This window comes from Rutidosis leptorrhynchoides, chromosome 2 (genome assembly GCF_046630445.1).
Source record: "Rutidosis leptorrhynchoides isolate AG116_Rl617_1_P2 chromosome 2, CSIRO_AGI_Rlap_v1, whole genome shotgun sequence".
NCBI lineage: Eukaryota > Viridiplantae > Streptophyta > Magnoliopsida > Asterales > Asteraceae > Rutidosis > Rutidosis leptorrhynchoides.
In genome coordinates, this window is record NC_092334.1 from 480520240 (window position 1) to 480533660 (window position 13421).

The window sequence follows — 13421 nt, forward strand, 5'->3', positions numbered from 1 at the left end:
ACCGGTTGCACTCCGACTACTTAGATTCAGTTTTTAAGGTGTTCTTTGTAAAACCAAGTTATATCTTGTTAAGTTAGCATATCATTATGATATATTACAGGTCTTGAAGTGTTTTAAAAGTCAAGTTAGAAGGATCTATTTAGTTTGCGAACAAATTTGAAATCATTCAATCTATGTTCTTGTTGTTAAAATTTTATACCACAAAATAAGATAGCTATATGAATATGAATTGAATAAGATTATGAATAAGGTTACTACCTCAAGTTACTTGGACAAAGTTACTGTAAGAGATGAGAAAAATCCTAGAATCAAAAGAGTGGTGAAGTTGGATTGAAAGGTTGGAAGTAAACTTGTTTACTTGAAAGGATTTTTGAAGTGTTCTTGAATGGATTTTCTTATGATGATTAAGGGTTATTTTTGAAGCTAGATCTTCATGGTTATTTGCTGAGATTGTGAAGAACACTTAAGGTTCCTAAGAGTGTATTTTTGGTTAGAGAAAATGTGTAGTAAAAATGAAAATGGAATGGAGTATAAATGGTGGTGAAAAGATGTATAAATTTGTAATATTGTGCAAAAGTCTTGTAATATGCCAAATTGATTAATCATGCATGCTAAGATCCAAAATTGGCTGACTCATGGCTGCTAATAAAGTGATTGTGATGTGTATATACCAATATTAAATACGTATAGAAGCTGGGTATGATACGGGTACATATACCCTAGATATACGTATAAAAATCTTGAGAAAACGGAACGAGGATTCAAATATAGCTATCTTTTGTAAATATACTTATATTGTTTTATGTATATAAATCCTTTAAAAGTGATAAAATACATATCTATATGATACATGTATAAGCATTATAAGTTTTAAGTATTTAAGTCAAAGAACATCACATATAGTTATCGTTTTGAAAACTTAAGTTAGTAGTCTCAAAATATACTTATAACTCATTGTTATTAGTACATAATGAGATGTTAAAACATTCTTAGATCATGTTAAATATATAAAAATACATATATATACACAAACGTATAATTATCGTATGTTATATAGTTCGTGATATCATCGGTCAAATTGGACGGTCAAACGTTGTGTAAAACTCTCTTCAAAAACATAAGTCTCAACAATTTAGATTGCTTATCATGTTGGTAAGGTTTAATTTATGTAAATATTAATCTTATAAGTGTAAAACGATCGGAAAAATCCGGGTCGTTACAGTACCTACCCGTTAAATAAATTTCGTCCCGAAATTTTAAAGTTGTACCTATTTTGCGTTCTCGAAAAACAAATGTGGGTACTTTTGTTTCATCTGATCCTCTCGTTCCCAAGTAAACTCGGGACCTCTTCGAGCATTCCAACGAACCTTAACGATTGGTATGTTGCTCTACTTGAGCCGTTTAACTTCACGGTCCATGATTTCGACTGGTTCTTCTATGAATTGTAGTTTCTCATCGACTTGGATTTCTTCAAGAGGAATGGTGAGATCTTCCTTTGCAAGACATTTCTTGAGGTTTGAGACGTGAAATGAATTATGTACCCCGGCGAGTTGTTGTGGTAACTCGAGTCGATAAGCTACCGGTCCGATGCGTTCGATGATCTTGAACGGGCCTACATACCTTGGGTTCAGTTTACCCCTTTTTCTAAAACGTATTACACCTTTCCAAGGTGACACCTTTAGCATAACCATGTCACCGATCTGAAACTCTAATGGTTTCCTTCGGACATCGGCGTAGCTCTTTTGGCGACTACGGGCTGTTTTCAATCTCTCCTTGATTTGCACTATCTTCTCAGTAGTTTCATGGATGATCTCGGGACCAATTAATTGTCGATCTCCTACTTCATTCCAACAGATAGGGGATCTACACTTCCTTCCATATAGTGCTTCAAATGGTGCAGCTTTAATGCTCGCATGATAACTATTATTATACGAGAATTCTGCTAATGGTAGATATTTATCCCATCCGTTTCCAAAATCGATCACACATGCCCTGAGCATGTCTTCAAGAGTCTGAATTGTTCTTTCACTCTACCCGTCAGTTTGCAGATGATATGCGGTGCTCATATCCAAACGGGTTCCCAGGGCCTCCTGTAGTGATTGCCAAAACTTTGATGTAAATATACTATCACGATCGGATATAATGGAAATAGGTATTCCATGCATTGAAACAATTTCCTTTATGTATAATCGTAATAGTTTCTCCATTCTATCCGTTTCCTTTATAGGCAAGAAATGTGCAGATTTGGTGAGACGATCAACTATTACCTAAATGGTGTCATAACCCCAGGCAGTCTTAGGTAACTTTGTGATGAAATCCATGGTAATACCATCCCATTTCCATTCTGGGATTTCTGGTTGTTGAACTAACCCTGACGGCTTCTGGTGTTCTGCTTTGACTTTGGAACAAGTTAAACATTCCCCAACATATGTTGCAACATCTGTCTTTAAATTAGGCCACCAATAATGCGTCTTAAGATCTTGATACATCTTTCCAACTCCAGGATGTATCGAGTATCTTTTCTTATGTGCCTCGTTCAATATCAACTTCCTTAATCCACCCAACTTCGATACCCAAATACGGTTTGCGAAATATCGAATTCCGTCTTTCCGTATAACGAGTTGCTTCTCATACTTCTTCATTATTTCATTTCCTATGTTTTCTTTAGTAAGAGCTTCTCGTTGAGCCTCTTTGATTTGTGAGTTGAGATTCATGCGAATTTTTATGTTTATCACTCGTACTCGAATTGGTTCCCGTTCCTTTCTGCTTAGAGCGTCGGCCACTACATTCGCTTTCCCGGGATGATATCGAATCTCACAATCATAGTCGTTTATCAGCTCAACCCACCTACGTTGCCTCATGTTCAGCTGTTTCTGATCGAAGATATGTTGAAGGCTTTTATGATCGGTAAACACAGTGCATTTAACCCCATATAAGTAGTGTCTCCATATCTTCAATGCAAACACTACTGCTCCCAATTCTAAATCATGCGTTGTATAATTCCGCTCATGAATCTTCAATTGTCGGGATGCGTATGCTATAACTTTCTTCCGTTGCATAAGGACGCAACCAAAACCTTGTTGCGAAGCGTCACAATATATCTCAAAATCATCGTTCCCTTCAGGTAACGATAAAATAGGTGTTGTAGTCAACTTCTTCTTCAGTAATTGAAATGCACTTTCCTGCTCAGAAGTCCATTCGTACTTCTTCCCTTTTTGCGTTAACGCTGTCAACGGCTTAGCTATTCGGGAAAAATCTTGAATAAACCTTCTATAATAACCAGCTAAACCCAAAAATTGGCGTATCTGCGTTGGTGTCTTAGGAGTCTCCCATTTTTCAATGGCCTCAATTTTAGCTGGATCAACCTGAATTCCTTTGCTACTAACAACGTGGCCAAGAAATTGCACTTCTTTCAACCAAAATGCACACTTAGAAAATTTGGCGTATAACTGTTCTTTTCTTAACAATTCTAATACCAATATTAAATGTTGTTCATGCTCTTGCTCACTCTTGAAATAGATAAGAATATCGTCAATGAAAACGATAACAAACTTATCTAAACACGGACTACAAACTCGATTCATGAGGTCCATGAATATAGCTGGCGCATTTGTCAATCCAAACGGCATGACCAAAAATTCATAATGACCGTAGCGTGTCTGAAAAGCAGTTTTCGAAATATCTTCTTCTTTGACGCGTAGTTGATGATAGCCCGACCTTAGGTCAATTTTCGAGTAAACACATGATCCTTGCAATTGATCAAATAAGTCATCAATTCTCGGTAGTGGATACCGATTCTTGATAGTTAACTTATTTAATTCACGATAATCTATACACATTCGGAAAGATCCGTCTTTCTTCTTGACGAATAAAATCGGAGCTCCCCACGGTGAAGTACTTGGTCGTATGAATCCACGGTCCAGTAATTCTTTTAACTGACTCTGAAGTTCTTTTAACTCAGACGGTGCAAGTCTATATGGAGCACGAGCCACTGGTGCAGCTCCCGGTACTAGATCTATTTGAAATTCTACAGATCTAAATGGAGGTAATCCCGGTAACTCTTCCGGAAATACTTCAGGAAAATCTCTTGCCACAGGCACGTCATTGATGCTCTTCACTTTTTCCTTTGTTTCGACTTTATTAACATATGCTAAGATGGCATAGCACCCTTTCTTCAAGCACTTTTGAGCTTTCAAACAACTAATGAGTTTTAGCTTTAAGTTACCCTTCTCTCCATAAATCATTACTGGCGTTTTATCCTTACGAGGAATGCGAATTGCCTTCTTGGCGCACACAACTTCAGCTCCTATTTTGGACATCCAGTCCATGCCGACTATTACATCAAAACTTCCTAATTCTACGGGTATCAAATCAATCTTAAATGTTTCTCCGGCTAAATTTATTTTACAATCACGGCAAATTTTATCGGCTTTAATTAGTTTACCATTAGCTAACTCAATCATGTACTTAGCATCTAGAAGTAATGATGAACAATTCAATTTAGCGTGAAAGTCTCTACACACGTAACTTCTATCGGCACCAGTATCAAATATAATAGATGCGGATAAGTTATTAATGGTAAACGTACCCGTACCAAGCTCCGGGTCTTCGCACGCCTCTCTAGCATTAATAACAAATGCTCTTCCACGTGCAGATCCATTATTCTTCTCTGGATTCGGACACTGGCTCTTATAATGACCCTGTTTCCCACACCCATAACAAGTAACAGTGGCCAAGGCAGTTCTATTTGCATTGGTGGCAGGAGTCTTGGTACCGTTTGTATTTGTAGCGGGAACCCTACAATCTTCAGCAAGATGACCTTTTCGATTACAATTGTTGCACACAACATTACAATAACCAGAGTGATGTTTGTGGCATCTGCTACATAAAGGATTTCGTCCTTTGTAACCTGAGTTTGAACCGCTACCCGCACCTTGCGTGGTTTCTTGTTTCTTGTTGGATTGTTGATGATTACCTTCCCACTTTCTTTTATTTCCCGATGTCTTGACATCGGTGTTCTTATCCAGAATAATCTGGTCCATCAACTCGTTCGCCATGGTGATAGCTTCATGAATAGTCTTGGGTTTGGATGTTGTAACATTTGCCTTGACCTTTTTAGGCAAACCGTCTTTGTACAGTTCAATCTTCCGTTCTTCGGTTGGTACCAATTCGGGACATAGCAAAGCTAATTCCATGAATCGCTGATTGTAGTTGGTGAGTTCAGTACCAACAACTTTCAGGCTTCGTAATTCAGCTTCCAACTTCCTAACCTCGTTCCTTGGACAATATTCGTTGATTAGCATTGTTTTGAATTCTTCCCAAGAAGTATCATAAGCTACATCTCCTCCTACGGCCTTCACATAGTTTTTCCACCACGTGAGTGCACTATCTTGTAGGGTGCACGATGCATACTTGGTCATGTCCTTCTCAATACAACCACTGATTTTAAACACAGACTCAATCTTTTCAATCCACTGGGTTAAACCAACCGGTCCTTCTGTTCCACTGAATGATGAGGGCGTGCAACCTTGAAAAGTTTTGTAAGTGCACCCCACACGAGGATTTGGGTTAACTGTAGCACCGCTTGCAGCCTCGACCCATAACATTCTGTCGTTCACTCGCTGATTGATGAGTTCCTGGATTTCTTGTTCCGTCATTCGGTTCAATCGCGCCATAATCTTCAACAAGAATGAAAAAAAATAATTATTCACATGGAATATTATAGATGTAGTATGTATTTACAGTACATCGTAGCTTATTAATAATATGAACTAGTTATTATTATAAAAGCCTTTTCTTCTTATTAGCATTTTATAATTATACCTAGGGTAGTACCTACCCGTTAAAGTTCATACTTAATAGCTTAGTACGAAAATAAATTACTATCACCCAAATAATACTCAACCATGGAAAATTATTGCATTTCACACTTCACTATTTTACATATGCTTATCTTACATCAAACATTAAGCAAACCACACAAGTAATATTATACAAAACGTTATATGATCCCATGGTTTAAAACAACAGCGTATCATTTAACCAAAAGCGTTTGTGTTCAAAGGAATCGCTTAAAGGTTATCATGGTTGTTGTAGTGACCCGAACTTTTTCATGTTTATATATATTAATTGAGATTGATATTTACATGATTAAATGTTTCCAACATGTTAAGCAATCAAACTTGTTAAGACTTGATTAATTGAAATATGTTTCATATAGACAATTGACCACCCAAGTTGACCGGTGATTCACGAACGTTAAAACTTGTAAAAACTATATGATGACATATATATGGATATATATATAGTTAACATGATACTAGGATAAGTAAACATATCATTAAGTATATTAACAATGAACTACATATGTAAAAACAAGACTACTAACTTAATGATTTTTAAACGAGACATATATGTAACGATTATCGTTGTAAAGACATTTAATGTATATATATATATATCATATTAAGAGATATTCATACATGATAATATAATAATTTAAAATCTCATTTGATATTATAAACATTGGGTTAAGAACATTTAACAAGATCGTTAACCTAAAGGTTTCAAAACAACACTTACAGGTAACGACTAACGATGACTTAACGACTCAGTTAAAATGTATATACATGTAGTGTTTTAATATGTATTTATACACTTTTGAAAGACTTCAATACACTTATCAAAATACTTCTACTTAACAAAAATGCTTACAATTACATCCTCGTTCAGTTTCATCAACAATTCTACTCGTATGCACCCGTATTCGTACTCGTACAATACACAGCTTTTAGATGTATGTACTATTGGTATATACACTCCAATGATCAGCTCTTAGCAGCCCATGTGAGTCACGTAACATATGTGGGAACCATCATTTGGCAACTAGCATGAAATATCTCATAAAATTACAAAAATATGAGTAATCATTCATGACTTATTTAAATTAAAACAAAATTACATATCCTTTATATCTAATCCATACACCAACGACCAAAAACACCTACAAACACTTTCATTCTTCAATTTTCTTCATCTAATTGATCTCTCTCAAGTTCTATCTTCAAGTTCTAAGTGTTCTTCATATATTCTACAAGTTCTAGTTACATAAAATCAAGAATACTTTCAAGTTTGCTAGCTCACTTCCAATCTTGTAAGGTGATCATCCAACCTCAAGAAATCTTTGTTTCTTACAGTACGTTATCATTCTAATACAAGGTAATAATCATATTCAAACTTTGGTTCAATTTCTATAACTATAACAATCTTATTTCAAGTGATGATCTTACTTGAACTTGTTTTCGTGTCATGATTCTGCTTCAAGAACTTCGAGCCATCCAAGGATCCGTTGAAGCTAGATCCATTTTTCTATTTTACAGTAGGTTTATCCAAGGAACTTAAGGTAGTAATGATGTTCATAACATCATTCGATTCATACATATAAAGCTATCTTATTCGATGGTTTAAACTTGTAATCACTAGAACATAGTTTAGTTAATTCTAAACTTGTTCGCAAACAAAAGTTAATCCTTCTAACTTGACTTTTAAAATCAACTAAACACATGTTCTATATCTATATGATATTCTAACTTAATGATTTAAAACCTGAAAACACGAAAAACACCGTAAAACCGGATTTACGCCGTCGTAGTAACACCGCGGGCTGTTTTGGGTTAGTTAATTAAAAACTATGATAAACTTTGATTAAAAAGTTGTTATTCTGAGAAAATGATTTTTATTATGAACATGAAACTATATCCAAAAATTATGGTTAAACTCAAAGTGGAAGTATGTTTTCTAAAATGGTCATCTAGACGTCGTTCTTTCGACTGAAATGACTACCTTTACAAAAACGACTTGTAACTTATTTTTCCGACTATAAACCTATACTTTTTCTGTTTAGATTCATAAAATAGAGTTCAATATGAAACCATAGCAATTTGATTCACTCAAAATGGATTTAAAATGAAGAAGTTATGGGTAAAACAAGATTGGATAATTTTTCTCATTTTAGCTACGTGAAAATTGGTAACAAATCTATTCCAACCATAACTTAATCAACTTGTATTGTATATTATGTAATCTTGAGATACCATAGACACGTATACAATGTTTCGACCTATCATGTCGACACATCTATATATATTTCGGAACAACCATAGACACTCTATATGTGAATGTTGGAGTTAGCTATACAGGGTTGAGGTTGATTCCAAAATATATATAGTTTGAGTTGTGATCAATACTGAGATACGTATACACTGGGTCGTGGATTGATTCAAGATAATATTTATCGATTTATTTCTGTACATCTAACTGTGGACAACTAGTTGTAGGTTACTAACGAGGACAGCTGACTTAATAAACTTAAAACATCAAAATATATTAAAAGTGTTGTAAATATATTTTGAACAGACTTTGATATATATGTATATATTGTTATAGGTTCGTGAATCAACCAGTGGCCAAGTCTTACTTCCCGACGAAGTAAAAATCTGTGAAAGTGAGTTATAGTCCCACTTTTAAAATCTAATATTTTTGGGATGAGAATACATGCAGGTTTTATAAATGATTTACAAAATAGACACAAGTACGTGAAACTACATTCTATGGTTGAATTATCGAAATCGAATATGCCCCTTTTTATTAAGTCTGGTAATCTAAGAATTAGGGAACAGACACCCTAATTGACGCGAATCCTAAAGATAGATCTATTGGGCCTAACAAACCCCATCTAAAGTACCGGATGCTTTAGTACTTCGAAATTTATATCATATCCGAAGGGTGTCCCGGAATGATGGGGATATTCTTATATATATGCATCTTGTTAATGTCGGTTACCAGGTGTTCACCATATGAATGATTTTTATCTCTATGTATGGGATGTGTATTGAAATATGAAATCTTGTGGTCTATTGTTACGATTTGATACATATAGGTTAAACCTATAACTCACCAACATTTTTTTTGACGTTTAAAGCATGTTTATTCTCAGGTGAATACTAAGAGCTTCCGCTGTTGCATACTAAAATAAGGACAAGATTTGGAGTCCATGTTTGTATGATATTGTGTAAAAACTGCATTCAAGAAACTGATTTCGATGTAACATATTTGTATTGTAAACCATTATGTAATGGTCGTGTGTAAACAGGATATTTTAGATTATCATTATTTGATAATCTACGTAAAGCTTTTTAAACCTTTGTTTATGAAATAAAGGTTATGGTTTATTTTAAAAATGAATGCAGTCTTTGAAAAACGTCTCATATAGAGGTCAAAACCTCGCAACGAAATCAATTAATATGGAACGTTTTTAATCAATAAGAACGGGACATTTCAGTTGGTATCCGAGCGTTGGTCTTAGAGAACCAGAAAATTTGCATTAGTGTGTCTTATCAAGTTTGTTAGGATGCATTAGTGAGTCTGGACTTCGACCGTGTTTTCTTTAAAAATGATTGCTTAACATTTTTGTTGGAAACTATATATTTTTAACATATGAATATTATGTGATATATTAATCTCTTAACGTGTTTGATATTATGTGATAGATGTCTACCTCTAGAACAAGTCCCATTGACTCACCTAATAATAATGAAGAGTCAAATGTGAATTGGAATGATTCGTGGACTGATTCACAAGTTCCCGAAGAGGAACCGGAAGAAGAGTCGGAACCGGAAGAAGAATCGGAACCGGAAGAAGAAATAGAACCGGTGGGGGAAATAATAAAACAGTTAAGTAAAAGAGAATCCTCAACCAACCGACCAAAGTTAATTATGGTCAATGGTGTTTCCACCAAGGAAGCAAAATATTGGGAGGATTACCAATTCTCCGATGAATCGGATTCCGACGAGAATTCCGATGATGTTATAGAAATTACCCCAACTGAATTTAAAAAGGCAAAAGAAAATAATAAGGGAAAGGGCATAAAAATAGAGAAATCTAATTCCAACCCTGATGAACTTTATATGTATCGTCAACCCTCGAAGTCCTTAAGTTGTAACAATGACCCGGGAACCTCTAAACCACAAGGTTTTTCTAAACCAATGTGGACAACGACGGCTCGTATTAGGGGAAGATCATATATCCCTAGAAACTTGGCAAAACGAACCAAAACCGAACAAGAAGAAACGAGCGAGTCGGAATAAGATAGTTGTATTCGTGTGGTGTAATATATGTAATATAGTGTGCTTATGCTTTATAATATATGTAAAAATTGCTTGTATTAATAAGTATTTTTTTTATGAATCTAACTCTTGTCTATTTTACAGTATAAAAACACAAAATGGATAGACAACCCAATATTTTAAGAGACCTACCCGGAGACATGATTGATGAAATCTTGTCTAGAGTCGGTCAGAATTCCTCGGCACAACTATTTAAGGCGAGATCAGTTTGTAAGACATTCGAAGAATGTTCTAAAAATGCCTTAGTTTATAAAAGGCTTTCGTTCGAAAGATGGGGGATATCACATTGGGAAATCCATAAGTTACGATGTGTTTACTTTGATGCATATATTGCGAGGAACCCAAATGCTATTTTACGCAATGGGTTAAGAAATTATTTTGACTCAATATATCCGAATATTGGACTTCGTGATTTAGAAAAAGCAGCTAACATGCAACATAAAGAAGCATGTTATGCTTATGGATTAGTAATGTTCGCTTCTCACCAAAGTGAGAACAAGAACATCGGGCTACAACTATTAAACAAAACGTTCCCACAAGTGACGGAGTCGGTAATTGGGGTAAGAAATGAGGTTTTTAGATTGTTACGGGACTGTTGGACATTACGTAACCCTCGTCCCTTTGACGACGTTACAACATGCTGTCTTATCAACGGCCATAACGGTTATGTTCCACAAGACCAAGGATGGGAAGTAATCCTAGTAAAACCAGAATGCATGACTTGTTTCTGGACGTATGAATTACGTGTCTTTATTGCCTTTGCTGAACGACTTGTGTACTAGCTAGAATTATCTTCACAATCATCTTGTATCAAATTTATTGTGTGCTATATTTCATGCTATATGTAAAATAAGCGGTATTGTAAGTTTGTAAAATATTGTGTAAAAGTTTGAACGCGAAATATTATTATAATCAGTTTTTCATATAGAATTGTAGTAGTTGAATTGTATATTAGCTACTAAGTATGAACTTAACGGGTAGGTACTACCCGAATTTAAACTTATAAAATGCTAATATGAAGAAAAAGCTTTTATAAATGAGTTCATATTATGCTACGAAATACTATTAACTACTCTTAATATTCTGTATGATTAACTTGTTCCATTTGACTATTTTGAAGGAAATGGCACCGACTACTCGACACACCGTGAATATGAATGAAGAAGAATTCCGTACTTTTCTAGCTTCAAACATAGCCGCAGTACAGGCTGCGCTACATACCAACAATAACCTTGGATCTAGCAGTACTGGAAATCGTGTAGGATGCACCTACAAAGAATTCACTGCCTGCAAACCTTTGGAATTTGATGGAACCGAAGGACCGATCGGATTAAAACGGTGGACCGAGAAGGTCGAATCGGTGTTTGCCATAAGTAAGTGTACTGAAGAGGACAAAGTGAAGTACGCTACGCATACCTTCACAGGTTCTGCGTTAACATGGTGGAATACCTATCTAGAGCAAGTGGGACAAGATGATGCGTATGCACTACCGTGGTCAGCATTCAAGCACTTGATGAACGAGAAGTACCGTCCCAGAACCGAGGTCAATAAGCTCAAGACAGAACTTAGAGGGTTACGAACCCAAGGATTTGATATTACCACGTATGAAAGACGATTCACAGAATTGTGCCTATTGTGTCCGGGAGCATTCGAAGATGAGGAAGAGAAGATCGACGCGTTTGTGAAAGGATTACCGGAAAGAATCCAAGAAGATATAAGTTCACACGAGCCTGCCTCCATGCAACAGGCATGTAGAATGGCTCACAAACTAGTGAACCAGATTGAAGAAAGAATTAAAGAACAGACTGCTGAAGAGGCCAATGTGAAGCAAGTCAAAAGAAAGTGGGAGGAAAACGGTGATAAGAATCACCAATACAACAACAACAGCAATTACAACAATAATCGCAACAATTATCCCAACAATCGCAACATCAATCGCAACTACAACAAACGGCCCAACAACAACAACAACAACAACAGCAACTACAACAATCATCCCAACAACAATAATAACCGCAACAACAACAACAACAATCAGAAGCAGCTATGCCAAAGGTGTGAAAAGTATCACTCGGGGTTCTGCACTAAATTTTGCAACAAGTGTAAAAGAAATGGTCATAGCGCGGCGAAGTGTGAGGTCTACGAACCCGGGGTTAACAGAACGAAAGGAACAAATGGTGTCGGAACGAGTAATGGCGGAGCAAGTAGTGTCGAAGCAAGTTATGCCAATGTAGTTTGTTATAAATGTGGAAAACCGGGCCACATTATTAGAAATTGACCGAACCAGGAGAACACGAATGGACAAGGCCGCGGAAGAGTTTTCAATATTAATGCGGCAGAGGCACAGGAAGACCCGGAGCTTGTTACGGGTACGTTTCTTATTGACAATAAATCTGCTTACATTTTATTTGATTCGGGTGCGGATAGAAGCTATATGAGTAGAGATTTTTGTGCTAAATTAAGTTGTCCATTGACGCCTTTGGATAGTAAATTTTTACTCGAATTAGCAAATGGTAAATTAATTTCAGCAGATAATATATGTCGGAATCGAGAAATTAAACTGGTTAGCGAAACATTTAAGATTGATTTGATACCAGTAGAGTTAGGGAGTTTTGATGTGATAATCGGTATGGACTGGTTGAAAGAAGTGAAAGCAGAGATCGTTTGTTACAAAAATGCAATTCGCATTATACGAGAAAAAGGAAAACCCTTAATGGCGTACGGAGAAAAGGGCAACACGAAGCTACATCTTATTAGTAATTTGAAGGCACAAAAACTAATAAGAAAAGGTTGCTATGCTGTTCTAGCACACGTCGAGAAAGTATAAACTGAAGAAAAGAGCATCAATGATGTTCCCATTGTAAAAGAATTTCCCGATGTATTTTCGAAAGAATTACCGGGATTACCCCCACATCGATCCATTGAATTTCAAATAGATCTCGTACCAGGAGCTGCACCAATAGCTCGTGCTCCTTACAGACTCGCACCCAGCGAGATGAAAGAACTGCAAAGCCAATTACAAGAACTTCTAGAGCGTGGTTTCATTCGACCAAGCACATCACCGTAGGGAGCTCCTGTTTTGTTTGTCAAGAAGAAAGATGGTACATTCAGGTTGTGTATCGACTACTGAGAGTTGAACAAACTTACCATCAAGAACCGCTACCCACTACCGAGAATCGACGACTTATTTGATCAACTACAAGGCTCGTCTGTTTATTCAAAGATTGACTTACGTTC